This window comes from Saccostrea echinata, unplaced genomic scaffold (assembly GCF_033153115.1).
Source record: "Saccostrea echinata isolate AGI-Se365-2 ecotype Australia unplaced genomic scaffold, CSIRO_AGI_Sech_v1 ptg000088l, whole genome shotgun sequence".
Lineage (NCBI taxonomy): Eukaryota > Metazoa > Mollusca > Bivalvia > Ostreida > Ostreidae > Saccostrea > Saccostrea echinata.
Window position 1 is genome coordinate 730,131 of NW_026889837.1, and position 23,733 is coordinate 753,863.

Genomic DNA, 23,733 nt, shown 5'->3' on the forward strand with positions numbered 1-23,733 from the left:
AGGATGACAGTTCTTCAGATTCTGATTATGAGCCAAGTTTCAATATAAGTTTGAGGTACTGTAGTCTTTTCTGTCATACTAAATTTGAAAAAAAATAAATAAATAAAATTTCTTTCAAAAAATGCATGTTATGGACACTGTGACACTGACTTTCAATTAAAGATTGCTTATGAAAGAAAATTGAACTTAATCAAGGAACCATCCACAGTTTTTGTAAAATAGCAGATTTTTTACATCAATTTCTTTTTAATTTTTTTTATGTAGACCTAACACTGCCAACTTCACTTCATTTGACATAGAAAATTATTCAGATGAAGAAGAATACAATGAAAATGAAGATGATGACATTTGTGAGCCAAGTACTGATGTACAAGACATGGTAAAGATTTCCAAAGCAGAAGACATTACATCAGACCAGTCATTTCTGGTGTACAACCAATGCCTGATGAAGCTTGCAGCAATCAATGTCCCAAAAACCTGTACAGCAAAAACCTGTGGAGCAGAAGTCTCTGTCACCAAGAGTATCATTGGATCAGCAGTACATTTGAAATGGGTAAATGATAAGTGTTTTCTAGATTTTTAGTTGTGCTTAATTAAAATCTTGGTGGAATTAAGGGAGAGGTGGATGGGAGACAAATCAGAGAAAATTGATTCAAATTTTCATTTATTTTACAAATTGTCATTTAACTTGTTGCTGAGAGTTATTTTCTTATATTTTAGCTTTCATGTCTGATGTTCATTATCACTGTTTAATTACATTAACTAATTAACAGGTTTGCAGACAAAATTATGTATTGTACGAGTGGTGCTCCCAACCCATTTTAAACAGAAGAATGCACAGTGGGGACTTGATGCTTGCATCAGCCATTTTGCTCTCGGGAAATAACTTCAAAAAGATTGAATTGATGTGTAAATTTTTAAATCTTCCAATAATAAGTAACACCACCTTTCATAAAATACAGAGGACATATCTTATTCATCAGTAGATGAGTTTTGGGCTGATAATCAATTGAATACCATCAACCAATTCCTTGGTGAAGATTTGGTCATCCTTGGTAAGTATTGAAAAAAAGAAAATGTATTCTGAACCACACACAAAATGTGCGAGTCCCATAAAAATCGCTTTGTTAATCCATCTATCCTTCCACCTTTATGTCGACATGCAATTTTGTTGTGACAAGATAAGTTTAGATGTATTCATGGGTTCATACAGAGGTGCTTGATTATAATACAAGACAACTAATCAAAAACTGTGTCTGATCAGATAATGTAGGTATGTGTTTCTACTTCAATCAGCATTATTTTTTTGTGATGGAGTATGAATATCTCCAACAGTTATTACATTTTAACCTTATACAGAAGAACATGTAGTTACCAAAGGAGGAAGGCACATATATGAGGGTCATATCAGTTTCCTTGGTTGTTTCAGTATATAAACATTTTTTTTATATATCCAAGGAACTTTCTGTTAGGGAGAAATTTATATCACACTATATCCTTCAAGCTTGCATGTTCACATCCATGATAAATTAAATCATTACAGGGACTTTCTATATAAGTGTTTTTATTTTTCTGGTTGCAATGTTTAAAGTTTTAATTATACAAATAACATGACTGATTTAAAATTATACAATTGTTTTATTACCACAACTTTAATGTGTTTTATAAACTATGAATGTTTTATATTTTTATGTCCACATAAAATGTGGAAATTAAATATGAGCAATTTTTTAATTTCATTTCAAGGTGATGGAAGAATGGACAGTCCTGGACATTCTGCACAGTTCTGCTCCTATACCTTTATGGAGTATAGTTCTAAAAAAATTCTATGTGTGGTCACCATGGACAAAAGAATTACGGAACTCAAAAGCACAAATTTAGAGAAAGCTTGTTTCATAAAGGGTCTCAATTTCTTGCTTGACAGTGGTTTGAAAACTGTTGAGGTGGTCACAGATGCCCATAATCAAATTGCTGCAGTGATGAGTAAGTTTTACTACACACTAAAGTGAATTTGTTACCAGTATTCCAGTTTCTATACAGAGTTTAATTAATTCTTCTTTTTTTTTTTCAGAAAAAGAGTACAAGCACATTCGCCACTCATTTGACATATGGCACGGTACTAAGAACTTAGGAAAGAAAATAATGTTGGCAAGTATAAGTATTATTGACCTAGGTTTTTAATAATGTTGCTCTGAGTCAGATCTATACATCCTTTATGCATATCCCTCAGTTATCTGAGACTTGGGGGGCATATAGTTTTTGATCTGTCTGTCTACAAAAACTTTAACCTTGGCCATAACTTTTGAAAGGTTGGTTCTAGCAGGGACATAGTATTGTTTTTGAAGGGGGGCAGCCAGAGAGAAAAAAAAATACATCATACCATATATACCAGAGTAGGCTTCCTGATTTCTCACGTTTTTACCACATTATTAAACTTCCAGACAAAAGTTTTTTTCAAGATTTAACATTTTGTATCAACAGATAACTTTCGACATATCAATGTCAGCAGTATGACAACATCAATTTGGGAGGAAATCAACAACATAGTTTCACAGGGGTTATTTCAAAGTTTTGTTAAAAATAAAAAGCAAAGGAGATAAATTAAAAAAAAAAACATCTATAATTGTGTGATTTGATATTTGCTTTATCCAACTCGTTAAAATGGTGTATATTTGCTCGGCAAGACTTGGGGCCATTTCAACTTGTTGGATATATACAGCAAAAATCAAATCACACAATATAGATATCTTCTACATCATCCTTATTTGACTATACTGCTACAAAAAGTTGAGGGGCCAACCAGCCTTTTAATGAACATTTATAATTGGAAAAAGAGTAATGTTTAGAAATTTTTTTTTGGGGGGGGGGGGCTCCCACTTCTTGTTATATTTTGAATTTGACAACATGGCACTTTCATTTTATGCTATGATCCTATGAAAGATCAAACATTATGGGCAATAAATAAATGTACCAGTACATTATAAAGCTTCAAATGTGTGACACAAAACAAACTCTCTTTTTAAGAAATTATTTATTATATTGCACAGGTTGGACAAGAGACTGATAAGAAGGAACTACTGAATTGGACTAAAGATATAATGAATCACTTTTGGTATTCTGCACAGATCAGTGAAACATACGAAGTATTTATTGTAAGAAGAAGTAATAAGTATCAATGCAAAACTTCACACTTATCACTGATATAAATGTACCACTTATACATGTTTATATTTTTACTCCAAGGGTGTCTGGTTTGGGCTTCTTCATCATGTGACTGACGAGCATGAGTGGATACTGCCATATGGAGACAATGCATCGAGTTCTTGCAGTCATGGTCCATTAACGGAGGAGAGAACTAAAGGATGGATGCAGAAAGGCTCACCAGCACATGTTGCATTGCGATACATTGTTATGGACAAAAGAAGACTCAAGCAAGTTCATTATTACTTGAATTGCAGGTATTAAAATCAATATCTATTAATTGTCTTATGCTTTTATTGAAACAATAACTTGCTTTTAAGCTCACATGAGCCAAAGGTTCAAGTTAGCTTTATAGCTCACCTGAGCTGAAAGCTCAAGTGAGCTTTTCTGATCACCTGTTGTCCGGCATCCGTCCGTCTGTCTGTCTGTCCATCCGTCCGTAAACTTTTCACATTTTCAACTTCTTCTCAAGAACCACTGAGTCAATTTTAACCAAAGTTGGTACAGAGCATCCTTGGGTGAAGGGGAGTTTAAATTGTTAAAATGAAGGGCCAACCCCCCTTACAAGGGGAGATAATCAAGAAAAGACAAAAATTGGGTGGGGTCATTAGGGCGGGGCCACAATAGGGAATCAAAGTTTTACATTGAAATATATAGGCAAAATCTTTGAAAATCTTCTTCTCAAGAACCACTGGGCCAGAAAAGCTGAAACTTAAGTGGAAGCATTCTTGGGTAGTGTAGATTCTAAATTGTTCAATTCATAGCCCCCGGGGATAGGGCGGGGCCACAATAGGGAATCAAAGTTTTACATTGAAATATATAGGCAAAATCTTTGAAAATCTTCTTCTCAAGAACCACTAGGCCAGAAAAGCTGAAACTTACATGGAAGCATCCTTGGGTAGTGTAGATTCTAAATTGTTCAATTCATGGCCCCCGGGGTAGGGTAGGGCGGGGCCGCAATAAATATTACAAAGAGGAGGTCTTGTGAAGAACTGCAGGGCCAAAGTAACTCAGGTGAGCGTTGTGGCCCATGGGCCTCTTGTCTGATTAAAATTTGTCTGTTATCTGTCGTTGTTGTCCTTGTTGTTGTCAACTTTTTACATTTTCATCTCCTTCTCCAAAACCACTGGGCCAATATCAACCAAACTTGACACAAATTATTGTTGGGTAAAGGGAATTCAAGTTTGTTCAAATGAAGGACAACACTCTCCTTCAAGGCCTTAGGGGAGAGTAAATTAAGAAATAGTGAAAATTGGCAGGGGTAATTTAAAAATCTTCTCAAGAACAACTGGGCTAGAAATTTGAAACACAATATGTGGATGCATCCTCAGTTAGTGTAGATTCATTTTTTCTCAAATTATGACCACAGGGGATAGGGTGGTCATGGAGCCACAAAAAGCAATCAAAGATTTTCATAAGAATATATAGGGAAAATCTTTTGTTGAAGTCTTCTCAGAACAGCAGAGACATGATTAATTCATATATGTATGAAAGCATCCTCAGATTCGAGTTTGTTCAAATTATGACTGGTGGGAGTACACTATGTTGTCTTAGTTTAATTTTACATAGAAATATATTGGGAAAAAAATCTGCTAACAAAGAACAGAAGGGCCATTATAAGTTTCTCAGGAGAATGCCCTGGCTCATGGGCCTCTTGTTGTTTATACATGTACAAGGATTGTGGCATTGAAGAAAAAATTTCCATCCCAGATAAGCAAGGTATGAAATTTTTTTCTGCAATGATCACAACCTTTAATTTCCTTATTAACAAAGAAAGAAAGACATTTTATTGTTTAAATTCTATCCTCATATTCTATTTTGTTCCACATACAAGTTGGGTAAATGTATTATCAATCTGTATGTTTAATGTAAGAGCCATAAAACAGTTGACCATTGACACTTCTTTAGAAGATGGCTTTTTTAAAAAAATAAACTTGATAATTTACAATTTAATTTTCACATAAGTCAAATATGAACGCCCTATCATATGTCATTCAAAAGTACCCAATCACCAAAGTTAAAATTTTTGAAAATTAGTTCAGACATCAAGGTCAAGGGGTCAAAAGTCATAGCATACTTGGAAACATTTTGTTACAGGTATTGCAGATGTCAAATATGAAAGCCCCATCTCTTCTCAATCAAAAGTTGTAAAAAAATATATTTTTAAAATATTTTTGAAAAGTAGGTCAAACTTCAAGGTCAGTGTCACGGGTCAAAAATCAAAGTATGTGTAGAAAGGCCTTGTCACAGGTAATATACATGTGTAATATGAAAGCCCTACCTCTTCTCATTCAAAAGTTATGACCAAGGTTAAAGTTTTTGGGACAAATGGACAGACAAATGAGATTCAATGTCCTCTCGCTTATGCGAAAGCGGGGGATAAAAATTGGAGTGAGATATATATTTGTCATCCTTTTTGCAAAACTCGTGTGATTTTGAATGTAGATAACTACGTAGCTGTTCACCATTTTTTTTAGAAGCACAGCAGAATTGGAGAATTTCCAAAATTTAATTTTGGTGTATGCCTCCAAAAGACATTCCTACAGTCCCCCAACGTATAGGGCAAGAAATAACCTTGCAGCACTTGACCACAATGGTCACTGTGAGAGAGAAACAAAGAAAAACAAGGATGGTTCTATAAGGTAACTGTTTTTTAGATATGCAGCTGATGTTTATGCCTTTCCATTTGTCAATTACTGTAACTTCACTGTAGACATGTATTTAAGTGTAATAAATGTACCAGTTTGCTTGCAAGAATTACTGTATAAATTGTTTTGGTTAAATTACCTTATTAATCCTCATAAGCTAAGTTTACAATATTTATTTATTTTCCTCGTAGGTATCAAAGATCCTTCAACAAAAAAAGTGGTGTCTGGTCCGTACACGAATTGAAAGCTGAAAAAAACTACCCCTCCATTCCGGCTTTGATTCATAAAATAATCACAAAGCGATTGGAAGATGCTATTGGAATGTCTCAAAATGTTGTTTTATCAGCAGATGATCCTAGAAGAATTTCCAAGACCTTGGCACCAATTCCTCCACCTACAACTCAAGAACTTGTCCTTAAACAGAAATCTAGATTTGTTGATCAATCCAAATAAGACTTTCGATTATTCTTGGGACACTAGTGACACTCTTGAGCCTTTTGACTTTCATGGAGAACAAGAAGTCTGTGAGCGAATGCTCACTAGTAATACCCACACTCTGATGTTAATATGCGCTCTCATGTTGACGTCGAATTCATACAAAAATGAATCCCACTATATGACTTGCCTAAAGAACGAGTGTGCTAAAATTTCAAGCATCAATAATGAGTAGTTGCTGAGAAAATTGTGACGAAAATTTGATATGGACAGACACACAGATAAACAGGAAGTTGACATCAGATTCAAACAAAAATGAATCCATCCATATGGCATGCCTAAACAAAGATTGTGCTAAATTTTCAAGTATCTGTGATGAGTTGTTGCTGAGAAAACTGCAATGGAAATTTGGTTTGGACAGACACACAGATAAACAGAAAGTTGACATCGGATTCAAACAAAAATGAAACCCACCATGTTGCATGCCTGAAAAAAGAGTGTGCTAAAATTTCATTCATCTGCAATGTGTAGTTGCTGAGGAAACTGCCATGAAAAATTGTTACAGATTCACGGACACACAGACAGATACAAAAGAGTAAAACAGTATACCCCCTTCCCTTCTGAGTGGGGGTATAATAAAAGTTCATGTACAAGATTTTCCAGGATTGTTAATCATGACCATTTTCTAGCAAGCTGTTGTCATTCTTTGAATGAGACTAGTACATATACATATACATGAAGTGCATATTGTAAAAGGTCTCTCTAAATATGGTTTGCATTTACTAGTAAATTATTCTCATTGAAAATTACATTATATATGTACATGTATATATGGTAAATACATGTTGTTTTTTTTCTAGGACTGTTGTGCAACTACTAATGATTGCAGATATCTTGTTATATTTAAATTCAGATCTGCTGTTGTGTTTACAAGTGTGATCCTTCACACCTGATTTGCAATATTTATGGCAGTTATCAGCTGCCATCTTTCACCTGATATGTGTTATATTACTAGATGTCCTTGCCTGCATTTTCTAACAAGAAAGCGATTTTAAATTGTTAATTTTTTTTTTTATATTATCTCTATATCATTACAAACAAATAACATCAAAAGTTGAATCATTGTTACAATAAATTTGTTGAATTTATCCTAGTCTGCCAGGTACATAACCTCTGTACTGTCCAAAAGCATTTGGATACTTGTCTCTGATTTTCCAAACACAAAAGCTTGGGATAGGTCTGCGGTGCCCAGCTCCTAGATGCCCATGCTGCCACAAAGTGTACTGTCTGTACCCAGCATGACGATTGGCTCTGTTGTAGTCATCGTCATCTTGAATGACAAAGATTTCCTGCCTGTATTCCCGGGCAACATGTAAAATTAGTTCATCAAGAACTACTATATCAAAGTCCTGAAAGAGAATATATATATATGGCATTGTACATACTGCAGAAAATTGGTCATAATGAAAACTACATCATCAGGTTTGTCTGTCAAGGTCATGATTAATTAAGGTCATAAAGATCATTGAAAAAAAAAGAGTTTTCTGTTTGTTTAGTAAATGACAGGGCCATCTTTTGTGTGTGTGTGTGTGGGGGGGGGGGGGTAGTTCAAGTTTTTAAGAAATGATAAAGATAAGTTTGAATATGATACAATCTATATCCCTGGAAACAAACTTAAAATTTAAGTATGGTTAAAAAAAATTATAGGAAAGGGTTGATTTTGATTTGTTGGTCAGAGTACATCAAACAGGTCACTTTTTATTGTTAGCTCAGTGTAGTAAAGCCGTTGATCTGGATCATAGCAATCCGAGATCAGAAATGTCTAGTGTGAAATAGTTGATTTTTTAAAATAAATTGGAATTTCAACGAAAGTATAGACGGAACAGACAAGCTAATTTCAATTCACTCTTGTAACTTTGCTGGAGAGTTTGAGAAAAGCAATTGTGCAGGTAATGTTTAAAAAAAAAACTTGCTCTGAGTCTTGAGAAGCAATTCTGCTCAGTTTGTCCACAACAGACGCGTTCTAGTTGTGTTGGCATCTCCCTGCAATAAGAACAGGTGCACCAGTCAGGCTGTCCTTGCACACGAGTAGGTGAATGGTGTCCACCTCCCTGGGCCCTGCTGCTCTCCTCCAGGACATCAAACTTGGGTTCCTCTGGCAGAGTTGGAACATAAGATCTCTTAGGCTATCTTCTGGCATATTATGAATGCGTTCCTGAGAAACAAACATTGAAACGTATGATACATCCACTTCATGCAAACATCTGTTACACGTATGTAATTTATCAACATATTAAGACATCAAATTAACTTTTATAAAAGTAATATATGTTATACTTGTAAGTGTATTTAAAAAGGGAATATTTGAGTATGCCTACCTGCAACTGAATATTTCTTGCCGCAACCGCATCTCTTCTGTCCACTGTGATCTGCCTTCTGCCGCGGCGAGCAGCACGAACACCCTGTCCCCTTGAACGACTAGATCTTACTCTCGCAAGACGGACACGTCCCCTTGCCAATCTTGCACGTCTAAGCTCATCAGAGCTTGAATCAGTATCAGGACCCTAGGAAAGGAAAATTTTTAGATGACATATACACAACTAAATTCGTTTTTTTTGTTTTAGTCTTTAAGTATAATCAACACGTGTAGGCATAAAAAAAAGAGAAATTTATCATGAAACTTATTTATTATTAGGGTCTATAGTATGGTCCGTGATCATCAGTCAGAAAGTGCAACTGATTTCTCAATTATCTTTTGAGCTGAAATTTTATAGGTCTAGATCATCGCCGCCGCAGCCAGTGATTGCAGAGTGACAGTGTGAGTGATAACGTTAGCAGCTTAGCTTCTCTCCATTTTTTTTTTTTTTTTTTTTTTTGAAGTAGAGATCAATTTAAATAAAACATAAGACCAAATGGCATTGATAAATGTATCAGAGACAACACACTGTTGCAGATTTTTTTTTTTATGAGGCATCGGATCTGATCATGCGGCAACCAACATTTTACGTTAATCTCGGTCAGTGTCGGTACAGTAATTTGTTACGTAGGCCTATATGTTTTCGAGAAATTATTCCTGATATTAACTTGACCCTTGAGTATAATTCTTTTATTTATAGTTTAAAAATAATGAAAATACACACAGATATAGACTATGAAACAGTTTACTGAAAGCGAATATGTTACTTTACATGAAATAACGTAGTCCTGTGAACCCCCATCGTGGGCCCCAACGAACATTTTCTTTTAATTTTAGAAGTTTTCATGTTTAAACTAAAATTTCATGAATTGCAAAGTGTTAATATTTTTTTTTTTGGTCATAAACTTTTGTAAATTTAAAATCTCTTTTATTAACTGGGCTTATAATATACTGAAAGTACATACAACTTGCGTTTTGGAATCCATCTTGCTTTCCACTTCGGCTATTTCCGGACTACGAAGCGTCTTCGTCATCAATGACGATTGCGACGTAAGACTCAGCAGCGAAAGATAATTAGATAGTCATCATCGTAATTTTTATTGAAGTAATCTTACCCATATGATCCTTTTACACACCAGAACAACAATAATTTATTGTTTTCCGTGTTTTGGAAAAGAATAAGATGGTTTTTAGGGATATGAAAAAATGCTTAAAATGAGGTTTATTATCACTTTAAATGGAATTTTGTCCCCTAATTTTCTCGAGAACGGCTAAAGATATGAAAGTGAAACTCACGGACATGATAGAGCATCACTTAAAATCGCGATATCTAAAAAACTACTTAATCATTTTCAGCCAAATTTTCAGGAATGATGTGTTATCTCATGTCATTTTGAAATATTGAAAAAAAATTTGGAAAATTTACTTCTGGTCATGAATTATTACGATTTTACATTTTTTCCACTAAAAATCTAGTCCGTGAATGTTCTCAGAAACTGTTCAAGGTAGGAGTCTTAAACTTTTAGGCATGATAGAATGTGATTTGTAGATGTGTGATGAAAACATTTCGTGGGTCACGGTAAGTGATTTAAAAAGGGTAATTTTTTAAACTTTTTTGTTTTTCAATATTTTTTTATGATTTTTATAGGTTGAATAGAGAGTCTTATCAAAATGCTAAATATGAAATTTGTTTATCAATTGATTAACCCGTACTCTAGATATTTATTACTTGCTACTATGATGCAATCGTCTTTGATAGCGTAATGGTTAGCATGTTGAATTTTCACGTGGGCGACTCATATTAAATCCCAAGAATGTCTGATTTTTTTCACATTGTTGTTTGGGCTCAAATGTAAGATTTTATCTTTAAAGGGGGGGAGGGGGGGGGGGGTATGTCGTTCAATGTCAGACCAACGGTGTTTGACTTCACAATAGCACTATGTCTTTTTACTCCTTCATAAAGAGTTTGCAGTTGAATTTTGCACTAATTAATGTGCATACATGCAATTGTGATGTGCCAGAACAAGGTAAATGTAAGTGTAGCTAGATCCCTATGCAATTGAATCACAAATTGGAGATTTGTCAAGTAATATTTTGAAAGTAGAATTCATTATTTTATCATCTAGATTGAATGACAATTAGTAATTTCAAATGAGAGGGAAAACAACTTCAATGACATTTAGTTCAGAGCAAAATCCGTCATAATTAAGAGCTCAGAGCGACTTAGCGCAAAAACGTATGGTTAATTAATAGGGCTGGGTATCAGTTAGGATTTTTGTATTGCGATATATTGCGATATTTGGAACTGAACTGTGATATAAATTGCAATATTTTTTATAACAATTAAAATGCTCTTTTCTTATTCTATTAACCTGCATTTATAAACAGAGTGTATATAACTTTTATGAATATGTTATAATAAAAAAGTTCTAGTTGATTTCATTAGAGTTGCAACGAAATGCAACCCTTTACCGTTTGGTACTGTTTGGAACGATTGAAAAGTTTCTGACATCTTAAATTTCATAATTTACTTTATAAACTTAAAGCTCAAGCATTTGGCCGGTATATCGGTACTGGAAAAACGTATCACAATACGATTTTTTTTAACGAATCACAATATACCGGAATATCGATATTATTGCACAACTCTATTAATTAATGATATACGGTGTATTAACACAATAAAACACAAAAAATCTGTATACTCGAAACAATATGTGAAAAATTATGCTTTCACGTAATACATCACTAAAGTGTCAGTCAATATGTTTTGCGTGTGTGGTGCTGACTCAAGGATGGGGGGGGGGGGGGAGCAAATGCATGAAAACAAGTAAAAGAAAACAAATCAGTGTAGATAGATCTTAAATTAAAAAAAAATCTTATTTATCATAATTTTATATTTTGTACAATTAAGTGTGAGAATCTGAAAGTTTAAAAAAAATTAACACAAAGATGTTTTGGACATAGATCCCCCCTCCTTAAAATGATGTCTCGTATTTTTTTTCCGTTTCAGTATTGCAATATTTTCAAAATATAAACGTTTAATCATATTTTATGTATGAAGGTGTTAGAGGGAATGCACAACATAACATGTTCTTTAGTGAGGATCAACTTCTCTGAAGACAGAATAGAGACGGAAAACCTTCTTGTTGCCATGGCAACAAGGTTTCTAGTTATTTAGGTCTTACGTCTCCAACGGCAGACCTTATTGTTTTCGTTGGGTTTCTTTTTCCCTATTATTAAGGTCTTTCGTCTTCAGCGGAAGACCTTCTTGTTATTCATAGGTTTCTTTTCCACAGTTTTTAAGGTCTTCCGTCTTCAGCGGAAGACCTTCTCGTTATTCTTTGGTTTCTTTTCCACTGTTTTTCTTCTTATTTTTTTTCTTACAGATTTTTGCACGCAATTTCTCGAAAACGGTTCCCTCGATTTTCATGAAACTTTCAGGTCTGATAGAACATTAAAAAAATCTTGATACATTTTTTTTTATTTTGATGACGTCATTCCGGTCCGAAGAATTTTGCGATTTAGTGATTTTTGGAGGGTCAGTTTGTCCGCAAGTTTTCTAAGAAACCACTCATCACAGGAACGTGAAACTTTTAGGGAACACAGAGCAATATATGTAGATCTGTAATACGTAGTTATCTTTTACCGGAAGTGCCACACGTTGACGCTCGCTATGGCCTGAAAAAAGTCGTATCGAAAGTTTCAAAATTTCGAACACTTTCTGTACGATATCTTTTTACTTGGAAATGTGTTGTTAAAACATATATAACAAAATTTGTGCAGAACTATAAGATCTTTTAAATGATATCTCGAAAAAAGGGCTGGCCCCTAAAATAAGGAATCTAAAGGGGCCAAAATACTTTTCCTGATATCTCAAAAAGTATTTAGAATTTGTAATACTTCAAAAAAGCAAAGTTGTTCAACATGACAAGTAGCAGCTTGCGAGATCATCAAAATGCGTCGAATGACGTCACTTCTGGCCGAACAGGAAGTAGTAGAAAATAGCTTATTTTCACAGATATTGGTACAGTGCTGCTATCCCACAAGTTGACATGGGATGGGATTGGATAGGATTCAGGATTGAGGATTCACGATAGAAACATATAGTTAATCCAGTCCTATCCTATCCTGTATCCTACAGCCTTTAGGTTGGAGTAAAGGTTAATTCATATTTCAAAATAAATTACAGAAACGCAAAAGGATATAGAGCGTTTACAAAAGAAATATTAATAAAATCACAAAAGGAAATAAACATCTTTTTTTCTTAATACACATTTATTCTATTACCTTCGAGTAATATGGCGTACGATCTAACCGTGAACGATCACCGGAAGAAGTTTCGCATGTAAACAAAGAAGAGATCGGACATCAAAAGATCGTATTTCTTCAGCATGTTTGGATGATTAACTCGATTCCTACTTGTGTTACAGTTCAATAACATGTTTCTCTTTTAAATGTGTTCTGTTTGTCTGGATAATTCCACTTGAACCGTCAACGGTGGACTATAACAGATCATAATCGCAGTTGTTTGGTGCAAGACCATGTAAGTATACTACACACTGTAAATGTGTGCATGTTTATACATATCTCTCCCTTTAAGCAATGTTTTAATGACTTGAACTATTAAAATTTTATTCTATTGTAATATACACGGAAATCGGATGCGGAAAAAAGAGGTTGTGTAGAAAGGGGACGGATAGGGGGATTAAATATTTACAAATATTTTGTCACATGATCAGATGTATTACATCTTTTTCAGTTTGTTATTGTTATATTATCATTTCCCTACTGTGGATAAAAATATTGTTTCTTATCTGATTGCAATTTAAAATAATTAAATGCAGAATCATCATGATCATTTCTTATGCTACTGTCAGGTCTGGTACAATCACTAGATTTAGCTACGTAGCTTGAATTGCCTACATAGCTTTATTTACCTACCTGATGTAGCTTTATTTAGCTACTAAATCAAACTTCTTTCTTAAATAAGAATTTTTCCCAGAAAGTGCAGAAAATTGCACTTTGATGCAGTGATAATTTTCAACTTTGAACTCATCTAAAAACAATTCATGAAAAATTCACTCTTGGAGATGTGTCTTTTTTTGCACACTTGCAATCAAAGTTCTAAAAGTTTTGGGGCTATATACAACAGTTAATTTGTGACCTAACAGTTACTTCCTGAGTGTAATAACAAAACAACAAAGAAAACCAGTTTTGGTTAACATGAGCACAATGTGAAGTAATCATACTTATCCACGCCTCATCGCGCACAAGGTGTGTACAATTACTCAAACAATGGGAATACATATTTTCATAAAAGTGTTCAAATGCAGCAATGTTAAAGCTATCTCTGCTTTAGATTGCTTTTTAAATGATACCTAGAATAAATATTGGTAGACATTTTCTTGCGACTTTTTGTCTTTTTAAAATAAAAAGCAAAACTGTGAAAAGTTGCCTTGAAATAGCTAAATAAAGCTACCTGAGGTAGGTAAATAAAGCTACGGTAGGTAATTTTAGCTACGCAGCTAAATGTACTGATTGTACTGGACCTGACTGTGTATAATAAGCTCACTCAGAACTTGCATGTACATTGTATGTATGACCTATTGTGAGTTAAACATAAAACATGTAACATAAATTAATCATTTATTATTCTTCTTCATTCTAGAGAATGGTACTCAATTTTGCCTGCCCTCATCAGTCATCACAATATAAATGATTTTACATTTAGTAGGTATGATTAGATTATTTGTGTGTGTGTGTGTGTGTTTATGCATGTATCATTAAAATACATAAAAATCATTCTCTAAGTTGAGATGAAGTGTCTGCAGATTTTATGAATAAGTGATTTTCTTCTTTTTAAAATGTTGACAGTAAAACTGAAATTAATATATACATGTAATTGTTCTGGTCATCATGGTCATGTTATATGTATTTTCATTTTTATATTCAATTTTCGAGCAAAAAATGAAAAGAAATTAACAAACAACATATTAAATCGATTAATACGAGCAAAAAATCGAGGGAAAAAACATCCAAACATCTACTCATACTAGTTAGCAAGTCGACGAGATGAAATGAATTATAATCTACAAGTAAATTATGTTTAATTAAGATATGAGTAATGACTATGAAGTTGCAGTATAAGATTTGATTTTGCTTGATTTCTTTAAAATTGATGCATTACTCTGGGAGAGAAAAAGGTGAAATTAAGACAATAGTACATGAAATGAGAAAGATAATCACAATCATATACAGTTTTAATGTGTAATGTATATGACAAAATTTACAATCTACATGCATATAATGGTGTGTGTTTTTTCTTCAGGACAATCCTGCAAATTTGCAGCTGTACAAATTGCACTTCATCTCATCTGCTGCTGGAATAAATAATGAAAATTTTTCAAACCAGTGTCCAAGAGCCACCTAAAGTCTGAAATGAAGGTGTTCTTTATTAAGGAGATCAGTGTGTGATGTATTTGTTTCCTGTGCATTGATGACATTTGTGAAACTGTTTGGTTACTTTATGACCATCTCTCTGATAACTACTTTGACATTTGAAATTCAATTTGAGCGACGGACAAGCAGACCAAATAATATGCATGTAAAACATTACACAATTGTAATAAGACATTGATAAACTTCAATTTAAACAATCTAGATGTACATGTATCTTTGAGCTTGGCATTGAAATACATGTATACTTTACATGGACACTTTAATGAATTTGTCTCATGATAATGAACATTCAATTGTTATACATTGTAAACATAAATTGTAGGTAATATGTATTTGGTCCAATATATATAATTATATTTATTTTTCACTGAAAAAAGGAATTACCTTGAATAAATATTGTGAACTTTGTCAAATATTTTTATTCCTCATTAAGACACTGAATAACATTCAAGATCAAATGTCAAGGTCAAAAACAAGATTTACTTAAATTTGGGTTATAAATACTGTAACAACTGTGGACTCTTATGCATATTTTATAAGATCTAAGGAATATGTGTGAGCTGACTACAGTAATTATTGCTGTCAACCTGTTTGACTATGAAGGTTTAGGAAAATGTTTTCTGTTAAACATAAGTTGATTAAATTCTCACACATAAATATTTTTTTTTAATTAAGATACACTTGTACGGCACTGAACTGACCATAAATTGAGAACAAACTGAAGCGAAATAAGAAGTTTTAACATTTTGAATATCTTGATTTTTATTCAGCAAAATGATGAAAATGTTGCATGTTTGTAAAATATTCACATACAAACAAATGATGAACTGAACATTTCAAACAAGAATAACTTTAATACTAAATATAAAACAATTTTTTATCATACATTTAAAATTGAATATAATAAGACAATATTAACTTATTTAATAAATGAAAGTCAACATTTTCTAGATCAAAATTTTGACTTGTCTGTTCTAGGTATATGGTCTTGTCATATCTTGAAGTTCTTATTTTGATTTACGTCAAAAGTAAAATCTAATATACAGCTGATATAGGTGCAGTTAGATCTATACGTTATTTTCGTGATGCCCAGTTAAGGGAAAAATAAAGTTTTGCATATATTTTACATGAACAGATGAAGCATACACATCAAACAAATCCTACTTTTGTCATTATTTAGTATGTGTGGACATGATAGAGAAATTGTTTCTTCAATGGGTACGGTTATAATTCAGTGTACCTACCCCGCATGAAAGATTTGGTATTCGTGGCCTGATTCTTATAAAGAGTTTAAATTTTGTTCCTTTTGTCTACTTTATTATAACATTAGAAAAGTATCTGCAATCTTTATTGTTTCCCCCTTTTTCTCTCTCTAATTTTAACTCCATTTATTTTTCGTAGAGAACAAATTCGAAAAGAAATCACAAATACCTTGACGTCTCCCGATCATTGTTAGTATGTAAAATTAAACACAAAGAAAGTTTAACTATATTTTTTTCTTCAATTCTTCCGAAGTTCCAATTTCTTCACATGTTTGCTAAATCAGTACTTGCCTACATTTTATCACAACCATTCCCCACGATAAATTAAAGTCCAGGCTTTTTGATATCATTGACAGCTGCTTTTTCAATAAAAATGGAACTCGTAAATATACTTACCTTGTCATTGGTCATTTGCAAAATTATTTTGTTAAAAAACATTCTGATTGTTCACACAAGTACTCTGAAGTTGACATTAAAAAGATGCTTGAGTTTCTGATTGACAATATCTATGTGGTTTTTGGAGACCAGGTCTTCCAACAATCTATTGGAATTCCCATGGGTACCAATTGCGCCCCGTTATTAGCAGACCTTTTTTTGTATTCATATGAAGCAGAATTTGTCCAAAATCTTGTAAGTGAAAAGAAGAAAACACTTACTGAGGCCTTCAACTCGACATTTAGATATATCGACGACGTATTGTCAATTAACAATGGCTATTTCCATTCTTATGTCGATACGATATATCCTTGTGAACTTGAGATAAAAGATACAACAGAGTCTGACACATCTGTTTCATATTTGGATATTTTACTTGAAAAAGACGTTAATGGTAATCTAACAACCAAGCTTTATGATAAACGTGATGACTTTAACTTTCCAATCGTCAACTTCCCTTGCTTATGCAGCAATATACCTTCATCACCTGCATACGGGGTATATATCTCTCAGTTGATTCGATACGCAAGAGCATGGTCTACGTATGTACAATTTCTAAAACGAGGTAAGATATTGACAAATAAGTTGATGAAACAAGAATATCAGCTGTCTCGTTTAAAGTCATCATTTCCTAAGTTCTATGGTCAATACAATGACCTTGTAAGCAAATACAATTTATCATTGAGTCAAATGCTGACTAACGTTTTTCACACTAATTGTTAGGCCATTATTTACACACTAAATTGTCGACGGATTTTTCCGTTATTTCCCGATCATGACAAGGAGCACACGGCAGGTGTGACCGGTCGGCAGGGGATGCTCACTCCTCCATGGCACCTGATTCCACCTCTGATGTTTGGAGGTCCGTGTTTGCTCTGCTCCTATTTTGTATTGATTAATGGACGTTTGAGCTTGAATACTGTTCGTTATCTCCATATATTTCATACAGGTATATGGAATGGCATGGAATAAAAAGTTGAATACACAAAGAATAAAGGAAGTAAACAGTTTCATCAGTTCATCAGTAATAGATTATTTGCTATTGTTAAAACTCAAGTAACGAATTCCGGTCGCCCGCGTGGCGCAGTGGTTAGAGCGTCTGCTCTAGAGTCGCGAAGTAAGGAGTTGATCCTTACGTCGCGGGTTCGAATCCCACTGTGGGACGTGGAGACCGGTCCTTCGGATGAGACCGTATAAACCGAGGTCCCGTGTCGCAGTAGGTGCTGGCACGAAAAAGATCCCTCACTGCTCAATGGCCGTAAGTGCCGAGTATAGGACAAAATTTGCAGCTCTCCATCGGCAAGTGGTGGCGTCTCCATATGAGTGAAAAAATTCTCGAGAGGGACGTTAAACAACATACAAACAAACAAACAAAAAAACGAATTCCGATGTGAATCTGCTTGCAAAAAATTTGGCTAGCAAGCTCTCATTCTATAATTCCGCACTATATAAAAAAATTGACCTCCCTGACGCTCGTTACTTCAGGCAATGATACAAAGTAAACATCGATGATGGCTGGTAAAATTGCGCTGGTGTAGTGGCTTCCATATTGACTTTTTATGAAGGCGATCTGGGTTTAATCGCGAATTTGTTTGCTTAAATTTACGTTTTCAACTTTATAAATGATGTTGAGTGGGGTTTTTTTTGTATCAGATGATAGAACATGCTTTCTAGATAGGCGAAGGGACCTTTTCATGCGCCGTCGTTAGTTCCGGTCGCTTCCGGAGGCGAATTTAAAAAACGATTTTTTCAACTATAATATTTTTCCTGTAATATTTGTAAGGTTAATAGATCCTCTTTTCATAATACTAAATATATAATTTGTTTTCGAATTGATAAATCCAAACTCTTGATATTCGTCGTTTTCACTTTGAAGCGGGAGTTGAAATGGTGTAATGGTAAGCACGCTGGATTTTCACGCCGACGACCAGGCTTAAATCTTCAGAGTGTCTGATTTTTTTTTTCACTTTTTCAGCTTGAATTTACATTTTTATTTTCAAAATCGGACGGAAGACCTCTCATTGCTCGCAATGAGTTTCTAGTTATTATTATTTTTTGGACTTTCTAATTTTGTGCACGCGATTTTCTCAAAGACTATTGGATGGATTTACATGAAATTTTCAGGAATAATGTGTTGTAACATGAACCTGATCTACCTGAGAGAAAATTTGAAAATTCACTTCCGGTGCTAAGTTACAGACCATTTTCTGATTTCAAATGACATTTTGTCCCCGGATAATCACAAGAACGATAAGAGATATCAATGTCAAACATTCAGGGATTATAGATAATGATAGATACTAGCTGGGTCGCTCCTTCGTTCGTCGTCGTTTCTTCCGGTCGCTTACGGAAGTGATTAAAGACATCGTAAAATTTCAACTTTCCTTTTTTAAATCAATACCCACATCACATTATTGAATCACTTTTGTAGTTTCGAAATATGTTGGTCCCACCGGAAACAATAACGTCAACTTCCGGTTATAAGAGAAAAGCTACATAATTTGAGTATTTTTCTTTCCCATTAATATCTTTTGTAGATAAAGTATTTGTAATGAATTTTAAATATGTTATTTAGACTGCAAATTTCTAGAGTAACGTCAAATGTCTTTGTAAAATTCACTTCCGGTCGAGTGTTTTTCTGTCCTCAAAATGCGAAGTTGTCAGAGCAAGATCTCGAAAACGGTATGAGATTAGGACACCAAACTTATATGAGCAAAAGACCTTTAGATGTAGGCAAAACCATTTGGGTTCAGAGCGTCAGCCATAACTTCCGGTCGTCACAGGAAGTGATCAAAGAAATCGAAAATTTCAACTTTTCTTTTTTTAATAAAAAATTGCATGACTTTATTGCATCTTTTTTGCAGATTCGAAAGATGTTGGTATCACCGGAAACAAAAAACGTCAACTTCCGGTTATAAGAGAAAAATTACACAATTTGAGTTTTTTACTTTCCCATAAATATTCTTTATAGATAAAGTGTTTGAAATGAATTCTAAATATGTCATTCAGAGTGCAAATGTCTAGAGTAACCTTAAATATGTTTCAAAATTTCACTTCCGGTCGCGTGTTTTCCTGTCCTCAAAATGAGAAGTTGTCTTAGCGAGATCTCAAAAACAGATAAAAGATAAAAACACCAAACTTTTATGAGTAATAGACTTTGAGGAGTAGGCAAAACCATTTGGGTTAAACGCATCAGTCGTCACTTCCGCTTGTCACAGGAAGTGATCAAAGAAATCAAAAATTTTAACTTTTCTTTTTTGAATTAAAACTTGCATTACTTTATTGCATCTCTTTCGCTGTTTAGAAATATGTTAGATTCCACCGGAAACAGAAACGTCAACATCAGGTTTTAGGAGATAAACTACGTTATTTTGATATTTAACTTGCTCAGAAATATTGCTTATCGATAAATTACTTGAAATGATTTTATGTCTGTTGTAGGTACTGGAAATGTCTAAAGAAAAGTCAGAGATTTCTTTAAAATTCCCTTCCAGTCGCGTGTTTACCTGTCCTCAAAATTAGAATTTGTTCTTACAAATTTGCTCGGCAACAGTAAACGACTTAAGTCTAAAACTTTCAGGATTGCAGATTTTTTAAAATTCCCTTCCAGTCGCGTGTTTACCTGTCCTCAAAATTAGAATTTGTTCTTACAATATTGCTCGGCAACAGTAAACGACTTAAGTCTAAAACTTTCAGGATTGATAGTCAGTCATCGGTTTATTTGAATCGTGAGAAAATTTTGTATCGCCGTTATTTCCGGTCGTGACAGGAAGTGATGCCAAAAAGTGAATGGTTAATGGTTAGCACGTTGGATTTTCAAGCTGATGATCCGGTTTAAATCTCCAAAGTGTCTCAATTTCTTTTATCATTTTTTCAGCTTGAATTTTCGTTTTTTTTTTTTTATTTTCAGAATTGGACGGAAGACCTCTCATTGCTCGCAATGAATTTCTAGTTATTAAGGTCTTCCGCTTCAGACGAAAGACCTTATAGTGATTCTACTGTTTTTTCTTCTTCTTATTTTTTTTCCCCTTTTCTTTTCCGGGCGATTTCTCAGAGATGGCTGGACGGATTTTCTTGAAATTTTCAGGAATAATAGAGAATGAAAATACCTACAAATGTATCTCTCATGTTTTTCAAAATTCACTTCCGGTCGTCAGATATGTCCGATTTCCGTTTTTTTCAAAAATATTTTGTCCGAGTGAGATCTCAGAAACGGTAAGAGATTAAGACACCAAACTTATATGAGTAATAGATCTTGAGGAGTAGGCAAATCCATTTGGGTAAAGATCGTCAGCCGTCACTTCCGGTCGTCACAGGAAGTGGTCAAAGAAATCAAAAATTTTAACTTTTCTTTTTTGAATTAAAACTTGCATTACTTTATTGCATCTCTTTCGCTGTTTAGAAATATGTTAGATTCCACCGGAAACAAAAACGTCAACATCAGGTTTTAGGAGATAAACTACGTTATTTTGATATTTAACTTGCTCAGAAATATTGCTTATCGATAAATTACTTGAAATGATTTTATGTCTGTTGTAGGTACTGGAAATGTCTAAAGAAAAGTCAGAGATTTCTTTAAAATTCCCTTCCAGTCGCGTGTTTACCTGTCCTCAAAATTAGAATTTGTTCTTACAATTTTGCTCGGCAATAGTAAACGACTTAAGTCTAAAACTTTAAGGATTGCAGATTTTTTAAAATTCCCTTCCAGTCGCGTGTTTACCTGTCCTCAAAATTAGAATTTGTTCTTACAATATTGCTCGGCAACAGTAAACGACTTAAGTCTAAAACTTTCAGGATTGATAGTCAGTCATCAGTTTATTTGAATCGTGAGAAAATTTTGTATCGCCGTTATTTCCGGTCGTGACAGGAAGTGATGCCAAAAAGTGAATGGTTAATGGTTAGCACGTTGGATTTTCAAGCTGATGATCCGGTTTAAATCTCCAAAGTGTCTCAATTTCTTTTATCATTTTTTCAGCTTGAATTTTCGTTTTTTTTTTATTTTCAGAATTGGACGGAAGACCTCTCATTGCTCGCAATGAATTTCTAGTTATTAAGGTCTTCCGCTTCAGACGAAAGACCTTATAGTGATTCTACTGTTTTTTCTTCTTCTTATTTTTTTCCCCTTTTCTTTTCCGGGCGATTTCTCAGAGATGGCTGGACGGATTTTCTTGAAATTTTCAGGAATAATAGAGAATGAAAATACCTACAAATGTATCTCTCATGTTTTTCAAAATTCACTTCCGGTCGTCAGATATGTCCGATTTCCGTTTTTTTCAAAAATATTTTGTCCGAGTGAGATCTCAGAAACGGTAAGAGATTAAGACACCAAACTTATATGAGTAATAGATCTTGAGGAGTAGGCAAATCCATTTGGGTTAAGATCGTCAGCCGTCACTTCCGGTCGTCACAGGAAGTGGTCAAAGAAAGCGAAATTTTCAACTTTTCTTTTCCGATTTTTTTCTTTCATCACATTGTTGCATTTTATTTGTAGATTCGAAATATGTTGGTCCCAGCCGAAACAAAAACGTCAACTTCCGGCTATAAGCGAAAAACTGCACAATTTGATTATTTTACTTTCCCATAAATATTTTTTATAGATAACGTATTTGAACTGATTTTTGAATATGTTATCAAGACTGCACATGTCTAGAGTAACGTCAAATATCTTTGTAAAATTCACTTCCGGTCGCGCGTTTAAATGTCCGCAAAATGAGAACTTGTCCGAGTGAGATCTAAGAAAATGTAAGAGATTTAGACACCAAACTTATAGGAATATTAGACCTTGAAGAGTAGACAAAACCATTTGGGTTAAGAGCGTCAGTCGCCATTTCCGGTCGTCACAGGAAGTGATCAAAGAAATCAAAAATTTCAACTATTCTCTTTTGGAATAAGACTTACACCATATAATTGTATCTTTTTCACAGTTACGATATGTGTTGGTCCCACCGGAAACAAAAAAAAAACAACAACTTCCGGTTATAAGAGAAAAACTACATAATAGGGGTTTTGAATTTTCCCCAACATATCACTTATAGATAAAGTTCTTTAAATGATTTTTATTTATGTTATTGAGACTGCAGATGTCTAGAGAGACTTGAAATATCTTAGCAAAATTCACTTCGCGTGTTTTCTTGTCCTCAAAATGAAAAGCTATTTCAGCGAGATCTCGGAAACGGCATGAAAGTAAGACAACAAACTTAGAGGAGTAATAAAACTTGGTGAGAAGGCAAAACACATAGGGTTAAAAGCGTCAGGCGTCACAGCAAGTGATCGAAGAAATCGAAAAATTCAACTTTTCTTTTTAAAATTAAAACTTTCATCACTTTTTTGCTTCCCTTTCGCTGTTTTGAAATATGTTAGATTCCACCGCGAAAAAACTTTAAACTCCCGGTTTTAAGAGATAAACTACGTTATTTCGTGATTTAACTTTCTCATAAATATTACTTATAGATAAGTATTTGAAATATTTTTTACATATGCTCTAGATACTGCAAAAGTCAAGAGAAAATTCAGAGATTTTTATTCAGTTCACTTCCGGTCGTGTGTTTTTCCTGTAATCAAAATTATAATTTTTTCTCACAATTCTTCGGCAACAGTAAAAGACTGAAGTCTAAAACTTTCAGGACTTAAAGTCAATCATCAGGTCATTTGCATCGTGTAAAAATCGTGTGTCATCATTACTTCCGGTCGTGACAGGAAACGAAGCAAAAAAGTATTTTACGTTATTTGGTTTCTACATAAGTTTTACGCTAATATCGACGTTGGAAAAGACAAGTTCATGCAAACAGGAAGAAGTATAACGGAAGATCTTTTCATTACTAGTAATGAGTTTCTAGTTATAATTATTATTATTCTTACCGATTTTGTGCACGCA

General features: G+C 33.9%; 2 pseudogenes; one reads left to right on the forward strand and one right to left on the reverse strand.

Annotated features, from left to right (window-relative positions):
* The first annotated feature begins 343 nt into the window (after window positions 1–343).
* LOC133177164 (uncharacterized) lies at window positions 344–6,597 on the forward strand (annotated as a pseudogene).
* An 832-nt stretch (window positions 6,598–7,429) lies between these two features.
* Window positions 7,430–8,736, reverse strand: LOC133177174 (P2X purinoceptor 7-like; annotated as a pseudogene).
* Between the last annotated feature and the right edge of the window lie 14,997 nt (window positions 8,737–23,733).